Raw genomic sequence first — 16,731 nt, 5'->3', positions numbered from 1 at the left:
GTAGAGATGAAGTAAGATGGTGAGATAGGAGTAGGATTGGCCCTATCTCATGTATCCCTCCGCCCCACAAAATGAATCTTGGCCAGGGAGGGGCATGATAGAATCTGCCTTGAAGTCAAGAGAACCTGTTTCAGGCTTCCCAGGGTGTCATCTGGGGAGGCATCAAGTTTCAGGTCAGTTCTCTATTCATCATGGAAAGGCTACCATAGAAAGGAAATGGTGGTATGGTGTCTCTGGTGAGGGGACAGGGTAGGGACAGCCTTCCAATTTTTCCAGAGCCTTAGAGTGCTGATGGTCAGATATCTGAGTGTCCCAGTGGCATCAAGTTGGGGTACAGAAGAAGAGGAAAGAGGAGAGGAAATATAAGGAGGAGGGGAGGGGAAGGGGAGAAAGCAGGAGGGGAGGGAAGAGAGAGGAAATGAGAAATGAAGCTCAGAGGCCTACAAGAGCTCCTTGCCTGAATGTGTGGGCCTCATGGCAGAGGTTGAAGGGTGGGTCATGCTTGCAGGCATCTGATGAGAACATGGTTGCCTCTCAGATAATTTGTTAGCATGAGACACAAGTAAGGATCAGATGAGTTACATTTGAAGCCAGAGGTCAGAATGGGACCAAGACAGATGCAGACAGTGCAGTAACTTCTTTCTCAGCCTAGATGCAGGGTCACATCCCCATAACACGCGCCCACAACACCTATACATACACATACATGCACATCGAGCCAAAATGGTGATTAAAAAGCACTCTTTTTGACTTTGTTTACCTGCAAATAACTAGATTACTTATGCTACATTGGGCAGAATAGGGATCCCAGGCAGAAAGTACACTGTTTGAGAAAGGGGCAGGTGGGGGGGCGGGGGCGGGGAGAGGAATTTTTGTAGTCTTGAATTCACATTGACTGAAAATCCTTACCAAGTTTACTTCTCTAAACTACCATGGTCTAAGAAAATATGTTTTCTAGATTCAAGCCTTTGCATATTCCCAAGCAAAATCTCCTTTTATTTATTTGTGTTACCTATGTGCACAGTGATTATTGAGGTTTTTTAAAATCACATTTTGTTCAAACAAAAACATTCATAGATGGCCAATATCATGTAAAGCAAATAAAAATCAGATTTGGGGGGGGGGGAGGATGCTTCCTCTCAGTCATCTGAGGTTCATAAAGGGCCTCTATGGAACCCTTGGGACTCAACAGATACAAGGCTGTCATGTATGGAATGCCAGTGTTGGCCAAAGTGCTCCATGGGAGCTGAAATCCAGCTCATGTACCACTCATCAAGACTCAGCCTCTGGCACAGGGCTGTACCTACCCGGGGATAGCATTGCCTTTGTCTTTTTACAAAGTGTAGTCTGCTTATAAGCCATGTGTCCACAGAACAGCATGTATCAGAGAAGATTTCTTCTCAAATTCAGCCACCCGGATGGGGCACCTTTTGTACACAGGCCCCATAAAGACAGCTAATGGTCCTGCGTGAGCGTACTTTGAAAACAACAGTAAGTGTTTACCGGTACATAGAATTGGCTTTCTATTTTGAGTTCCCCGTTTGCTGCTAAATTTCAAAACAAGTTCAGTACATTTCCTTGTCCCAGACTTAGAACGTTACTGCTCAAGTGTGGGCGAGGGGCCAGCAGCCTTTTGGAAGAGCAGTAACTGATACTGTCATTAGACTATGGAGAAATACGCCAGGCAAGACTTTCCCTGGGTAGAATCCCTTGTGATTTGTTTTGGGGTAACTGTAAAAATCAAAACTAGGAGACCAGCCAATCACTTTAGTGAAACATTCTAGTTTACAATCAGGAAATGATGATCTTGAGAAATTATGGCTTATGTTCAAGGCCATAAGATTCTAGTTGGTGAAGCTGAGACTCAAATCTAAAGCTTCCTGGCTATGATCCCAGGACTTTTCGGTTGGCTGTGTGATGATAGAAACCGTATAGCCAAAGAAATGATGGGATCTTCTTCCCTGGCCTCCTTCCTCCAAAGACAAATATTTACCATTTGGAGGCACTCTAGGGACGGTCCTACACTGAGGGAGGTGAATACCTCACTCCACATGGCAGCCTAGGAATGTGCCATCGTGTCATGTCGATGAAATGGGTGGTCTCCATGTCAATAGCTTCTGCAGTGCTGAAACGCTTCCTTATTCTGCTTTGGTGCTGAATCAGCCACGGGAGTCATGTCTACTTCCTGGGCTGCAAGATGGCAGCCCCAAATAACGACAATAATAATAACACTAATGATGGCAAGCACCATCATCATCTTGTTTGGTCCAGACAGATCACCTTTGATCTGGGGATTTCTAAGCATGTTGCCAACATGATCCAGCAGCTAGTGTCATTATCTCCCTTTACAGACAGAGAAAATGAGGCACAAGATGTTTAAGCTAGAGGCTCAAGGTCATGCGAGGCATCATTAGTGGAGACATGTGAGGAACTCAAGTCGTTAGCTCTGAAATAACATCTGTAGGCACTTAACAGGCTTTAGGTTGGCAATGGCTGCTCTTTATGAGGACGGTATATTTTTATAAACCATGCCATAAAACTGAATACTGATCATTAGATTTCATTTCAAGCATGTCTTTCACAATCTTAAATGCTGTGAGCATGTGGCAGATAGTCCCCTGCTCCAAACAGCCTGGTCCACACATAGATTCCTTTGTAATACTCAGTGGATCCCCAGTGGTTCAGGAAGGTGAACCCTCTCTACCAAGAATGAAAGCTGGCATTGTATGACAGAAGGAACATTGGTCAAAGTCTCAGGGAGGGGGGCCTCAATTTATCGTTTTCCCCCAGCTTTATGGAGGTATAATTGACAAATAAAATTGTATATATTTAGAACGTAAAACGTGATGATTTGACATAACTTCTGTTTTGTGCAGTGGTTTCCCCAATTCTGTTAACTAATACATCCATCACTTCACAGAGTTACCTTTCTTTTTCTTTTTCTTTTTCTTTTTCTTTTTCTTTTTCTTTTTCTTTTTCTTTCTCTTTCTCTTTTTCTTTTTCTTTTCTTTGTGTGTATGTGTGCCTGTGTGTGTGTAGAGAGAGAACGCTTAAGTTCTACTCTCTTAGCAAATTTTATTTTATTTTATTATTATTTTTTTCTTAGCAAATTTTAAATACACAACACAATATTATTAACTATGGTCACCATGTTGTACATTAGTTCCCCGGAGACTATTCATCTCGTAACTGAAGGCTTATACCCTTTGCCCAGCTTCTTCCCACCTCCTTAATATCTCAGTCCCTGATAACTATCATTCTGCTCCATTTCTGTAAGTTTGACTTAAAAAAATTTTTTTTTAATTTTTATTTTTTGAGAGAGAGACAGAGTGAGAGTGGGGAAGGGGCAGAGAGAGAGAGAGAGGGAGACACAGAATCCAAAGCAGGCTCCAGGCTCCAGGCTCCAAGCTGTTAGCACAGAACCTGATGTGGGGCTTGAACTCACGAACTGTGAGATCATGACCTGAGCCGAAGTCGGACACTTAACCAACTGAGCCACCCGGGTGCCCCCCACCCCCCCCTTTTTTTTTTGGTTAAGATTCCATATATAAGTGAGATCATACTGTTTTTTCTCTGGCTAATTTTACTTAGCATGTCTTCTAGGTTCATCCATGTTGTTGCAAATGGCAGAATTTCCTTCTTTCTCATGGCTGAAATAATGTTCCTCTCTCTCTCTCTCTCTCTCTCTATATATATATATATATATATATATATATATATATATATATATTTTATAATTGTTCATTCTATTTCCATGAAAAACATCAATGGAATTTTGATAGGGATTACATTGAATCTGTAGATTGCTTTGGGTGGTATGGACATTTCAACAATTAATTCTTCCAATTCATGAATATTTATATATTTCTCAGTTTCTTTCATCAGTGTTTTACAGTTTTCAGCATACAGATCTTTCAGCTCCTTGCTTAAATTTATTCTTAAGTATTTTATTGTTTTTGATGCTATTATATATGGGATTGTTTTCCTAATTTCTCTTTCTGACGCTTTGTTGTCAGTGTATAGAAATGCAACTGATTTTTGTATATTAATTTTGTATCCTGCAACTTCACGGAAATTATTTATTAGTTCCAACAGTGTTTGGGTGGAATCTTTAGGGTTTTCTATATGTAGGATCATGCCATCTGCAAGCAGAGACTATTTTACTGCTTCCTTTCTGATTGGATAGCTTTTGTTTTGTTTCGTTTTTCTTGCTTACTTGCTCTGCCTAGGATTTCTAGTACTACACTGAATAGAAGTGGCAAAAGTAGACATTCTTATCTTGTTCCTGATCTTAGAGGAAAAACTTTCAGCTTTTCACTGTTGAGTATGATGTTAGCTGTTGGGCTTTCATATGTGGCCTTTATTATACTGAAGTACCTTCCTTCTATACCTAATTTCTTGAGAATTCTTGTCATGAAAGAATGTTGAACTTTGTTAAATGCCTTTTCATCTTCTATTGAGACGATAATATGATTTTTATTCTTCATTCTGTGAATGTGGTGTATTACATTTATTGATTTGCAGATGTTGAATCATCCTTGTATCCCAGGGGTGAATCCAACTTGATCATGATATATGATCCTTTTAATGTGTCGTTGAATTCTGTTTGCTAGTGTTTTGTTGAGGATTTTTGCATCTATATTCACTGGGGATATTGGACTATAATTTTTTGTTCTTGTAGTATTGTTGCCTGGCTTTGGTATCAGGGTGATGCTGACCTCAAAAAGTGAATTTGAAAGTGTTCCTTCCTCTTCAGTTTTTGAGAAGGGGTTGAGAAGGATTGGTATTAATTCTTCTTTAAATGTTTGGTAGAGTTCACCACTAAATCCAGTCCTGGGCTTCTGTTTGTTGGAAGGTTTTTGATTACTGAGTCAATATCCTTACTCACTATTGGTCTGTTTAGATTTTTTATTTCTTTGTGATTCAGTTTTGGTAGGTTGTATGTTTCTAGGAATTCTTGGACTTCTTTTAAGTTATGCAACTTGTTGGCCTATAATTGTTCATAGTAGTCTTTTATGATTCTTTGTATTTATATGGTATCTCTTGTTACATTTCCTCCTTCATTTCTGATTTTATTTATTAGAGTCTTCACTCTTTTTTATTATTTAGTCTAGCTAAAGGTTTGTCAATTTTGTTTATCTTTTTAAAACACCAGTTCTTAGTTGTGTTGATATTTTCTATTGTATTTCTTGTCTATTTCATTGATTTCTCCTCTGCTTTTTTTTTTTTTTTAATTTCCTTCCTTTTGTTGATTTAGTTTGCTCTTTTTCTAGCTCCTTGAGGTATAAAGTTAGGTTGTTTATTTGAGATCAATCTTTTTTCTTAATGTAGGCATTTATTGCTATAAATTTCCCTATTAAAACTGGTTTTGCTGTATCCTGTAAGGTTTGGTATGCTGTGTTTCAATTTCCATTTGCTTCAGGATATTTTTTTGATTTGCCTTTTCGTTTCTTTTGTGACCCATTCTTTGTTCAGGAGTGTGTTGTTTAATTTCCACATATTTGGGAATTTTCTAATTTCCCTCCTATTGTTAATTTCTAGTTTCATATCATTGTGGTCAGGAAAGATACCTGTATGATTTTAATGTCCTTAAATTTGTTAAGACCTGTTTGTGACCTAACATATAATCTATCCTGGAGAATGTTCCATGTGTGCCTGAGAAGAATTCATATTCTGCTGCTTTTGGATAAAAATTTTTGTGTATGTCTGATAAGTCCATTTGGTTCTAAAATATAGTTCAAGTCCAATGTTTCCTTATTGATTTTCTGCGGAGATGATGTATCCGTTGTTGAAAGTGAAGTATTGAAGTCCCCTACTATTATTCTATTTTTCAAATCTGTTAGTATTTGCTTACACAGGTGATCTGATGTTGGGTGCATATATGTTTATAGTTGTTATATCCTCTTGATGAATTGATCCCTTTAGCATTATAAACTAACCTTCTTTGTCTCTTGTTACAGTTTCTGACTTAAAATCTGTTTGTCTAATATAATTGTAGCTACTCTGCTCTCTTTTGGTTTCCATTTTTCATAGAATATTTTTTTCTCATCCTTTCACTTTGCACCTATATATGCTTTTAAAACTAAAGTAAATCTTTTATAGGCAGCATGTAGTTGGGTCGTGTATATATATATATATATATGTATATATATATATATATATATATATATATATATATATATATATATATATTTGGACTCTCTATGCCTTTTCATTTGAGAATTTAATCCATGTAGATTGAAAGTAATTATTGATAGACAAGGATTTACTAATTCCATCTGATTGTTTTCTGACTGTTTTGTGGTTCCTTTTTTCCTTTCTTCCTCTTTTGTGTCTTCCTTTGTTAATTGATGGCTTTTAGTGGTGGTGTGCTTTGATTCCCTTCTCTTTATCTTTTATGTATTTCATAGATTTTGCTTTGTGATTATCAGGAGGCTTACATAAAATGTCTTTTAGTTATAGTGGTCTATTTTAGGCTGATAACTTCGATTGCATACAAAAAGTATACCCTTTTACTCTCCCCCTCACATTGTATTTTTGATATCACGATTTACATATTTTTATATTGTCTATCCATTCACAATTATTGTAGCCATAGTTATTTTTAATGTTTTTGTCATTTAACCTTTATACTAGAGTTAAGTGATATACACATCACCAGATTACAGTATTAGAGTATTCTGAATTGGCTATACACTTACCTTTACTGATGTGCTTTATACTTTCCTATGTTTTCATGTTACTAATTGGCATCCTTTCATGTCAGCCTGAAGAACATGCAGCATTTCTTGTAAGGCAGGTCCAGCAATGAACCACCTCAGCTTTGTTTGTTTGGGAGAGTCTTTATCTCTCCTTCATTTCTGGAGGACAACTTTGCCAGGTAATGTGTTTTTGGTTGGAAGTTTTTTTTTTTCCTTCAGCATTTTAAATACATCATCCTGTTCTCTTCTGACCTGCAAGATTTCTGCTCAGAAGCCCACTGATTTCACTCATATGTGGAATTTAAGAAACAAAACAGATGGACATAGGGGAAGGGAAGGAAAAATAAAATAAAAACACAGAGGGAGGCAAACCCTTTAAATACAGAGACTCTTAAATACAGAGAACAAACTGAGAGTTGCTGGAAGGGAGTTGGGTGGGGGGATGGGCTAAATGGATGATGGGCATTAAGGAGGGCACTTGTTGGGATGAGCCCTGAGTGTTATATGTAAGTAATGAATCACTAAATTCTACTCCTGAAACCATTGCTACACTATATGTTAACTAACTTGGATTTAAATAAGTAAATAAAAAGGAGTCCACTGATAATTTTATGGGAGTTCCTTTGTTTGTGAGCTTTTTTCCTCTCTTTCTGCTTTAAAAAGACTCTTTGATTTTAGGTGGTTACATTAAAATATGTCCTGGAGAAGATCTTTTTGGGTTGGATTTTTTGGGCGACCTATGAGCACCATGAACTTGGATATCTAAATTTCTCCTCAGATTTGGAAATTTCTTAGCCATTATTTCTTTAAATAAGGTTACCACCTTTTTCTTTCTTTTCCATCTGAGACTCCAATAATGCATGGGTTGTTTTGCTTGATGGCATCCCATTAATTCACATAGGCTTTCTTCACTTTTTTTCATTCTTTTGTATTTGTTCTCCTCTAAATGGATAATTGAAAATGACCTGTCTTTGCACAGATTCTTTCTTTTGCTTGATCAAGTCTGCTGGTGATGCTTTCCATTGCATTTTTCATTTCATTCATTGTATTTTTCAGATTCAGAATTTCTGCTTGGTTCTCTTTTATGATTTGTATCTCTCTGTTAAAGTGTTTCTTTTACTTGTATATTGTTTTCTTGATTTCAATTGAATTGTCCTGTGTTTTCTTGTAGCTCACTGAGCTTTCTTAAAATAACAACTTTGGATTATTTATTGAACAATTCATGGATCTCCATTTCTTTGTGGTTAGTTACTGGAAAATTATTGTGTCCCTTCAGTAGTGTTATATTGCTTTGGCTTTTCATATTCCTTGAAATCTTACATATACCATCTTCACATTTGAAGAAGCAGTCACCTCCTCCAGTCTTTACCGACTGGCTTTGGGAGAGAAATACCTTCTGTCTCAGCCCTGCTAGGGATTCTTTGCCTTTCTCAGATCTTTTCTACGGACTGACCTGCTTTACACTTCTTGCACCCTCCTGGTGGTAGGGGGATTCTTAAAATTGTATGCCTTCTCTCAATCCTGCAAAGCCAGGCCACCACTGACAGATTCCCATGTACTTACCCTAGGGCAGTGCTTAATCTCAACTTTCTCCCAATCCTGCAGAGTTGGGCTGGCTTTCTCTGCATGCTCACTAGCTGTCTACAAAGAGGCTTGCCCTTGCTTCCTTCATAGGAAGCCAGCCATTGGGTGGGGGTATGTGTAGGTGGGGTGTGTAGAACATTGGGGGCGCCTCTGGGACAGTTGAGGGAATATGCAGATGAGACAGTCCCAGCAGCTTGTTGCTGGCTTCTTGATGGAGTCTACAAAATGGTTAGTAGAATCCACATTCAGGAGACCTCAGTTTGAACTACAGCTCTGCCTTTACTGCCTGTGCCACCTTGGAGAAGGGACTTAGATTCACTGGGCCTCCTTTTCATCTTCAATTGTAATGGGAAAGATTTGCATTAAATCATTGATGCTACATTTTAAAAATGAACTCATGGTTGTGTGGCAATTCTTTCTACCACATTTTTTCCTCCAAACTTCTGAAGTTTCAGAGAATCTTCCATCTCTCAGTTTTGAGTCTTTGGAGTGCTCTACATCGTCTTTGCTGCTATGCTATCTATTTTCAAAGGCTTTCAAACTTTTTAAAGCAACATAGATCCAGAGTTCAGTGAAGGAAATAGCCACCACTCCGTGTATTTCAAGAAGAAAGGAATTCAGTCCAGGGAATTACAAGCTTATAGAACTGTTGTAAGAGCTGGAGAAGTGGAAATCTAGAGAGTTCCACTGGGGAGCACTATTTCAAAGTGATCCCATTGTAGTTGTGATCCAGAGATTAGGAAACTGCTGCCCTGGCTGCTTTCACCACAAGTGCCTCTGGCACCCATGAAGCTTGTGACTAAACTCTGGAATGAGGAGTCCAGTGGCCGAAATGGCTCTAAGCATTCATGTTTCTACTATAATGCTGTTTCACACAAGGGCATTATTTGGGGAAATGAATTTATTTCTAGAACCATACCTTCAAAGTGTCTGGGAAATGTTGATTTTTCCTTTCTAGCTCTCGAGTTACAGGGAATGGGAAATTAGTGCCAACAGTCCTATTCAGCATGAACACTTGTTCAGATTTCATCTTACATGATGTATTAGTCAGGATAGGCTCTGTTATGCTGCCATAATAAACAACCCTAAAATTTCAGTGATCTAAAACAATAAACATGGATTTCTTACTCACCAAATATCTGTTGCAGGCTGGTTGACCTTCCTCAAAGGTGCATCGTCTAGAACAAATGACTTTCAAGACATTAAGGCAGGGGAAGGGAAAGGTAGAGGGGCACATCAGCTATTAGCTGCTTCAGCTCAGGAGTGGCACATGTCACTTACGCCCATGGTCTATGGCCAGAGCTAACCCTATTGCTGAAAACTAAGCTGGGAAGCAGGCTAGAAAATTAGGAGAGCACATAAAATACTGGGTGAATACTTATTTTCAGTCATGGAAAAAAGGGAGCACTTGGGTTCTAAGTGGGTTGATCCTGCTGTCAGTCTCCCTTTCCCTCTGTGAAAGCCTCTGAAGACAAAGATCCCACGGCTCCTCAAATACAGATGTGCCTGCCTTACATATTAAAGGAGCTATAATCTAGATGTCTGTATGGCATCCTTGAGGAATCAGCAAAAAGATTTCCTTCTCCATAAATATCTCTCTCACTGGCCTAAACTGGCACTTAAAACTTCCACCATTGACATTACTTTTTGTGTACTACCTTAAAGATATTTAAAGATATTTAAATAAGGCAGTTTGTCATCTTGGATTTCACTGGAACACTCTCAGTGAGCAGGGAGCAGGGTGTGGGAAATGGACAGGAGGCATGCACTGAGGCATGAGAAAAGTAGACTGATGTCAGTGGATTACGTACATCAGCAAGAAGGGCTTGAGGATGGAGAGCAGGGGGCTGGAAGGGAGTAAGCAAGGGACCCAAAGGATGAGGAGAAGGGGGCTTTAGGCAGAGTCTCCACATCACATCTTTGCCAAGGGCCTGACTTATTTTGGCCTCTGGGGCAGCCTTCCCCAACTGCATCCAGTAAGGTCATAAATGTCTCTTTGAACTGAACCTGCTTTTAGAAGATAAATTCAGAAATATCCATCCAACTAGACTGTGGTGAGCAGAATGAGGCTGACATGGAATACTTGACTCCCAAGTCCAGAGCTTCTGGACAGAGTCTGAGTGTTGACTTTATTTTTTTTATTTTTTAAAAATATTTGTTTGTTTATTTATTTTAGAGATATAGTACAAGCAGGAGAGAGGTAGAGAGAGAGAGAGAGAGAGAGAGAGAGAGAGAATACCAAGCAGGCTCTGCACTGTTAGCAAGAGCCCCATATGGGGCTCAAACTCATGAACTGTAAGATCATGACCTGGGCCAAAATCAAGATTTGGTTGCTTAGCCTATGAGCCACCTCAGCACCCCCCAAAATTGACTTTAAATAATACTTACTGGCACTCCTGGGCACGTTTCAAATACAACTGTGTGATCTTGAGCAAGTTACATGACATTTCTACATCTCTGGTGTGAGGATTAAATAAGAAAATGCATTTTAGGCACGTAGCAGAGAATCAGAAGATCCTCAGCAAGGATTGGGGATAAAACCAAATGTAGAATCCCATTTGGTCTGTTCAACAAACCTGGTGGATAGGAAGCAAAGGGGTGATGGTCAGTAAGAGATGGCAGTGTCCCCAGGGACCAGCAAGAGTGAGAAGTCCTTCCTAGCCCTCGGCAGATGAACCCAGTGAACACTGGAGCCATGGGAGATGAGCTGTCTCGTGGGATCCATGATCATGGCTCAGGGGACACAGCTACCGAGACAGTCCTGGCCCAGTAGTAAGGGAGTGAGGGCAATTAATTGCTCATCCCTCTCTTCTCTTGCCTCCCAATCTCCTCCTGACATCTCCCACCAGCTGAGCATCACTAGAATGCAGAGGGTAAAGGAGGCTGGGAATGGAGTCCATAGAGGTCAACTTCTTGAGGCCCATAGTAGAGCCTGGTCCACAGAAGAGAATTTGCAGAGCTGGGGAGCAGAGCAGAATCAACCCCAAGCAAGAGGCTCCTCAAACTCTCGCAGCCAAGAAACCAGGACACCCCTCCCCCCAGCAGTTGCTCAAACATGGGCTGACCCTCTCTTTCTTTCTCTCCCACAGCAGTGGTAAAGAAACCATGGACCAAGTGGGCTGTTGGGCAGAGGAGTCCCCATGCTATAACAGGGAGTAGAGGAGATACCTGATTTCTTTGGCTTGTCTTTCCCAGAAGATGAGGAGCAGGTATGAACCAGCACTCTCCCCCAAGACAAATGTCTCTCTATTCATGGGAGGAGTAGAGCAGACTCACATTTGTCATTGATGTCACATGGCATACGGAGTTGGCCCTTTATGTATATTGCCTCTTTGAATCCTTAGGTGATTAACTCGTGGAAATCAACAGCTCCAGGCCCAGCTACCATTGGAGGGGACAGTCAGGCCTAGCTCTTAGAAACCTGGTGACACTTAGGAAGTTTGTGAAGTCTCCACTGCTCTCTGGCTCTCTGAGACCCACCTCAGCCCTGTGGGCCAAGCACCCATGTATCTCTCCTATCAGGAGAAAATAAAATGTCTGGTGAAGTTATTCACTCCAGGTGTTAGGAACTTAATGCATAATACCTCCCAGGAGAATGTGTATTTCTCAGGACAGCCAGAGAGTGGGTGGTACTGAACCAAAAGAGTGAATCACTAATAGTGGAATCCCAGGAATTTGGGGAGGTCATACTTCTTGGGTGGGTTCCTTCCTGACATTGTTTATATTATATAAAGTTGACAGCCACCTATTGTCCCCCTAAAGGAGATTGTCCCTATGGGTGCGGTGATGATGAGGAAAGAGAAGAACATTCAGGCTGGAGCCAGGGTGGTCTGATTTTCAAAAACAAATCTGTCCCTTAGAATGAGAGGTGGCTTAAACACTCACACAGCCTCCCCAAGTGTGGTGAAGAGATCCTGTCTCCCCTCTGCAACCAGGTTCTCTTCACCTGGAACGTGGTGCTGTCATTATGCAATGTCCCTGTTGGCAGAGGTGTTTGGGCCCCTTGTTTTCAAGTCTGTGCCATTTCCAAGAAGGAGCTGTGGCCTTTGAGTAGGACTGAGCTACTGAATAGCAGCCCCAGTGCCAAGTGAAGGAGCCAAGAAGAGACAGAGAAGAGAAAGTCACGACTGTCACACAAAGATGAGACAGCCGCCCCCCGTGGTAGCTGGATGGCAGTCCTGTTGTCCTGCAGCGACCTTGGGGGCAGACTGGGGTCAAAGTCGGGCTGTGGGCAGAAAGAAGCCAGGCCAGGCCAAGCAAGAGAGAAGGGCAAAGCCCCTGGGTGGTAGGATGTGAGAAAAGTTACTTTTGTCAGGAGGGTATCACTCGACATTCAAATCCAGTGCCCCATGAATTTATAAAAGCCAGGCTCAAGGAAAAGTTTTTCCTATTAGACTTAGCCACATCATCAATAACAATAATCACTGTTACTACTTCTTAAGTGTTTAATCCAAAGCCAGTATGGAAGTTATCGACTGAAGTCCTGACGAAGGTCTAATTCACTCACCCAGCATGTATTTATTGAGTTTCTACGTAAGTCAGGCACTACCCTAGGCACTTAGGGCAGACCAAAGGCTAGGACAGACAAAACCCTGGTCCCAGCAGCAGGGCCACCACATGCAATTAACAACACATCACTCTAGCGGGCACCGTATGATGCCTGGGCTACTTTGTGTATTGAGCAGCCTGGCGGCCCCTGTCTGCGGTGCTCTCATTCTAGCAGATGTAATCGAATACCAATAAGGTGGGCGAAATTCTCCTATTACAGTTTGAGACACAGAGGGCTCAGTAACTTGCTGAGTTTTTCAGCCCCAAAGGACTGAGCCACAATTTATACCTAAAGACCTTGCAATTCACCTGTGCCACGTATGTGCCATTCTCTCCCTGGTGGGTGTAGAGATGAAGGTGTAGACAGGCTCATAGAGGCAGAGCTGGGTTGGTTGGCCCAGTAGCAGTACTGTGTCCTGACTGGATAGACTGGAACCAGCTCAGTGGTAACAGAGAATCTCTTGGGGAAGGCTGACTTAGCTATAGGAAGGTTTGATAACATCAGCTGCCTTCATAGTAAGGGTGGGGGGACTGGCCTTTTTTTTTTTTTTATCAGCTGGGGACTTATGTAGAAAGGTCCATCCCTGGGTAGACCTTGCTGTCGTGCAAGGCCAGAGGCAGCTATTGATTCTTGCATGTATTTATCGTTTATGAAATCTCCTAGTTATATCGGCAGAGAAGTATGTCCAGGTTTGTAAGGGTAGGCTCCAAACTCCTCTGGTTGAGAATGGAGTAGGACAGGTGCCCTTGGACAGGTTTCCTGAATAAAGTGAGCATGTGCAGCGAGAACGGAGAAGGTGCTCTCCTCTGATGAGCTCATTCTGCTAGGGTTGGATCTAGTTTTCAGCGAACAGCATGAGTCTTGCCTTTGGACCAGACTCTGTGCTACCCCAGTCATGAAAGGAGGACAGCCACGTCTACGTTCTTCTGCCTTTTGTCCAAGCTTCTGTCTTGAAGGGAGAAAGATGGCCTCTGGTTGTCGTCCCCTCCTCTTCTGCTGGGTGTCCCTTCTCCCACCTGCAGGTGTATCAGTGTGTGCCTTCTGAGCCAACCTTCTGAGACCTGAACTGGGCCTCCAGAGATCTAATGGCTGCTGCTTTGGCACGGCAACCCTTGAGACTTGACAGTTTTTCATTAGCCCCCTGGAGAAATGGAGAGGCTATAAGTAATAGAGGACAGAAGGTTATTTGGTGCCGGAGACTGGGAAAAGGGGAAAGGTAGAGGGAAGCTCGGTGTCCTAAAAACAAATTTCACCTCCCTCTCCGTTTTACCTAAGACGGGTGTTGCCTAGACAGCGTAAGTTCTGCAAAAGTGATTTTCGTGATGGTTTGGGCCAGGGGTGACAAACGTCTGGCACATTTGCTGTCATCTGTCTTCTCCCCACACCTTCTCCTGGCCACTGGGATGGTAGCTTCAGACCCTTGTCATTTTTTTTTTTTTTTTTTTAATATATGAAATGTATTGTCTTCAGACCTTCTCAAATCAGCATTCCATGCAGGCTCCATCCATCATAGTTGGCCTTTGAGATGAAGTCCCTTCCCTGTGCCTGTTTAGAGACCTTTTGCTGTGAGTTCTTTATGGTAGCTTTTTCCTGAGGTATCTCATCTTATTGTTGTGTCTTTCGCAGAACCTGGAAAGTCCGAACACAATTTGGTGTTGACTCACAGAATGTCCTCTGAATCGATGACCTTCGGTGTATGCCAAAGCTGACTGACTCACTGGTCCCTTCCTCCAAACAAGCTGGTTCTCTGGGCTCGGCAGGAGTCCTGACTGAGACCTCTCCTTACTCCATATTCTCTTTATTACTAATGAGGCGTTGTTCCTTAATTACTAGGTGCTGGATACGAGAATTGATTTCCTTTGTTTCAGTGAATTTAGGAAAAGGCTTATGAATATTTCTTGAGCTTGACATGAACTGCTTGATTTTTTTTTTTTTTTATTATTTCCGGCCTGCAAAGGTCACTGAAGGGAGACAAGGCAAAGTGATGCCTAGAGCATCAGCAAGTATGAAATTCACCTTTATCATTGAAGCATTCAGATCCTTTGAACACGTTCCCTGGACACTCTGCTGCCTTATTTCAAGTGAAAAACAACCAGAATGTGGGAGGTGCCCCAGGTAGCTCAATATTCTATGAGCTAAATGAGTGATATCCGTATATTAAATCACTAATAGCCCTCGTTGTAAAAAACTGTTCCAACATAGATGAGGCTAAATTTCCTACCTTAGGGTGTCCCACCTCTTGAACATAACTGACTCCTTAATGATTCAGAGTTTCAAAGCCTCAGGGTCCTAATCCTGAGAAGCAGAGAGTGGGGAAATTTTGCTGAAGTTTGTTGGCTGGCTACGGGATCTATTAAGAGATTGTCTTTGTTGGTATTAAATCCAAGACTTTTTTTTTAAGCCATTTTTTTTTTCTCATGAAAACCGTAAAGTTAATGAAGGTAGAGGCTGGTTAGAATTTCATTTAATGGATGAGCTCTTTCTCGAAGTCTTGGAGCGCTTATGTCTGGGGGCAAAATGTGTAGTTGTGATGATCTGTGTTGGCCATTCCAGCACAAATAGCTTGAGGTTGCAATGGTTAGAATCATCCACACTGTCCCTGCCAAAACACGGATCCTGGCAGGTCACCTAGCCTCTGTTGGCCTCAGTTTCCTCCTCTGTAAAATGGGCGGAATAATCAGGCAAGGTGCAGTATTTAACCTAAGTGAGGAAAGTGGATTATTATTGCCCTAAAAAACCTGTAGAAAGACATTAAAAATATTTTTATTCAATTGCATGTTGAAATTTATTTTTAAAATAGGGTTTGTTGAGGCATCTGGGTGGCTCAGTCAGTTAAGCGTCTGACTCTTGATTTCGGCTCAGGTCATGATCTCATGGCTCACGAGTTTGAGCCCCGTGTAGGGCTGTGCTCTGACAGTGTTGAGCATGCTTGGGATTCTGTCTTTGTCCCTCTCTCCCTCTCTCTCTGCCACTCCCCCACACGTGCACACTCCACCCCCCCCGCCCCCGACCAAATAAATAAATAAACTTAAAAAAAAGATAGAATAGGATTTGTTGAATGGGTGATGGATATTAACAAGGGCACTTGTGAAAAGCACTGGGTGTCACATGTAGGTGATGAAATCACTAAATTCTACACCTTGCCAAAATGAAGCTCTCTACCCATTAACTAATAACTCCCTATTTTCCTCTTCCCCAGTCCCTGATAAACACCATTCTATTTTCTGTCTCTAGGAACCTGACTATTCTAGATGCCTCATATAAATGGGACCGTTTCTAGTCATTTTTATAAATGGGTCTTCTTAAAAAATGTGAACTTAGCCTAATGAATATGCAATTCAGCATCCTGATTTCTTAACATTTTAAACATCTTACAAGATATTATAAACATCTTTTTGTATTGCTACATCCTCTATATGAACATACCCGCAAAGGCTGGGCATTATCACATTGAGTGGATATATCATTCATTATTATTCCTCCATAGTTTCAACTGCTTGCTATTTTAAAGAATGTGTTGAAAACAGTTTTGTGTAGAGCTTTTGTCATATTGAGGCTCACGGTCTTTAGGGCAGATTCAAGAACTTAATGACTGGCTTGAAGGGAATGAGAACATTTTCAGGCTCGTGATCTACATTACCAAATGGCTAGGAAAAAAATTTCAGATGATGTCATTGACAGCTGGGTGGGCTTCCTCTGGGGCTGTGAGGTCCTAGTCTCTTAGGACGGTGACCGCTTGTAGGGTTGATTCAAGCATTGACTGTGGTGGTGGGAGGGGCAAGGATAGTTCCAAAATTCCTCTGTGGGAGAGGGCTAGACATGCTGATATCTTCATTAGGGGGGAAGCAGAACATGTGAAACAAGCCCTGTTTTCCCTTTCAACGTGTGCTTTTTCGG

At 41.4% G+C, this 16,731-nt stretch overlaps 1 long non-coding RNA gene across 4 annotated transcripts in view; it reads left to right on the top strand.

Moving 5' to 3' along the window:
• LOC109279171 (uncharacterized) overlaps nt 1-16,731 on the top strand; it is a 56,952-nt gene that overhangs the window by 20,144 nt on the left and 20,077 nt on the right. For 3 of the 4 annotated variants that reach the window (XR_002086050.2, XR_002086049.2, XR_002086048.2), the window contains 2 exons: nt 11,375-11,494; nt 14,461-14,545. This is a non-coding gene — a long non-coding RNA (uncharacterized LOC109279171). Of the gene's footprint in view, nt 1-11,374; nt 11,495-14,460; nt 14,546-16,731 lie in introns of those variants that run through there. The other variant, XR_008421163.1, reaches the window with a different exon arrangement.

The sequence above is a fragment of the Panthera pardus genome, unplaced genomic scaffold (assembly GCF_024362965.1).
Source record: "Panthera pardus isolate Hobbes unplaced genomic scaffold, ASM2436296v1 HiC_scaffold_12, whole genome shotgun sequence".
Taxonomy (NCBI): Eukaryota; Metazoa; Chordata; class Mammalia; order Carnivora; family Felidae; genus Panthera; species Panthera pardus.
Note: the sequence above shows the minus strand (reverse complement) of the source record. Positions and strands in the feature narration are given on the sequence as shown.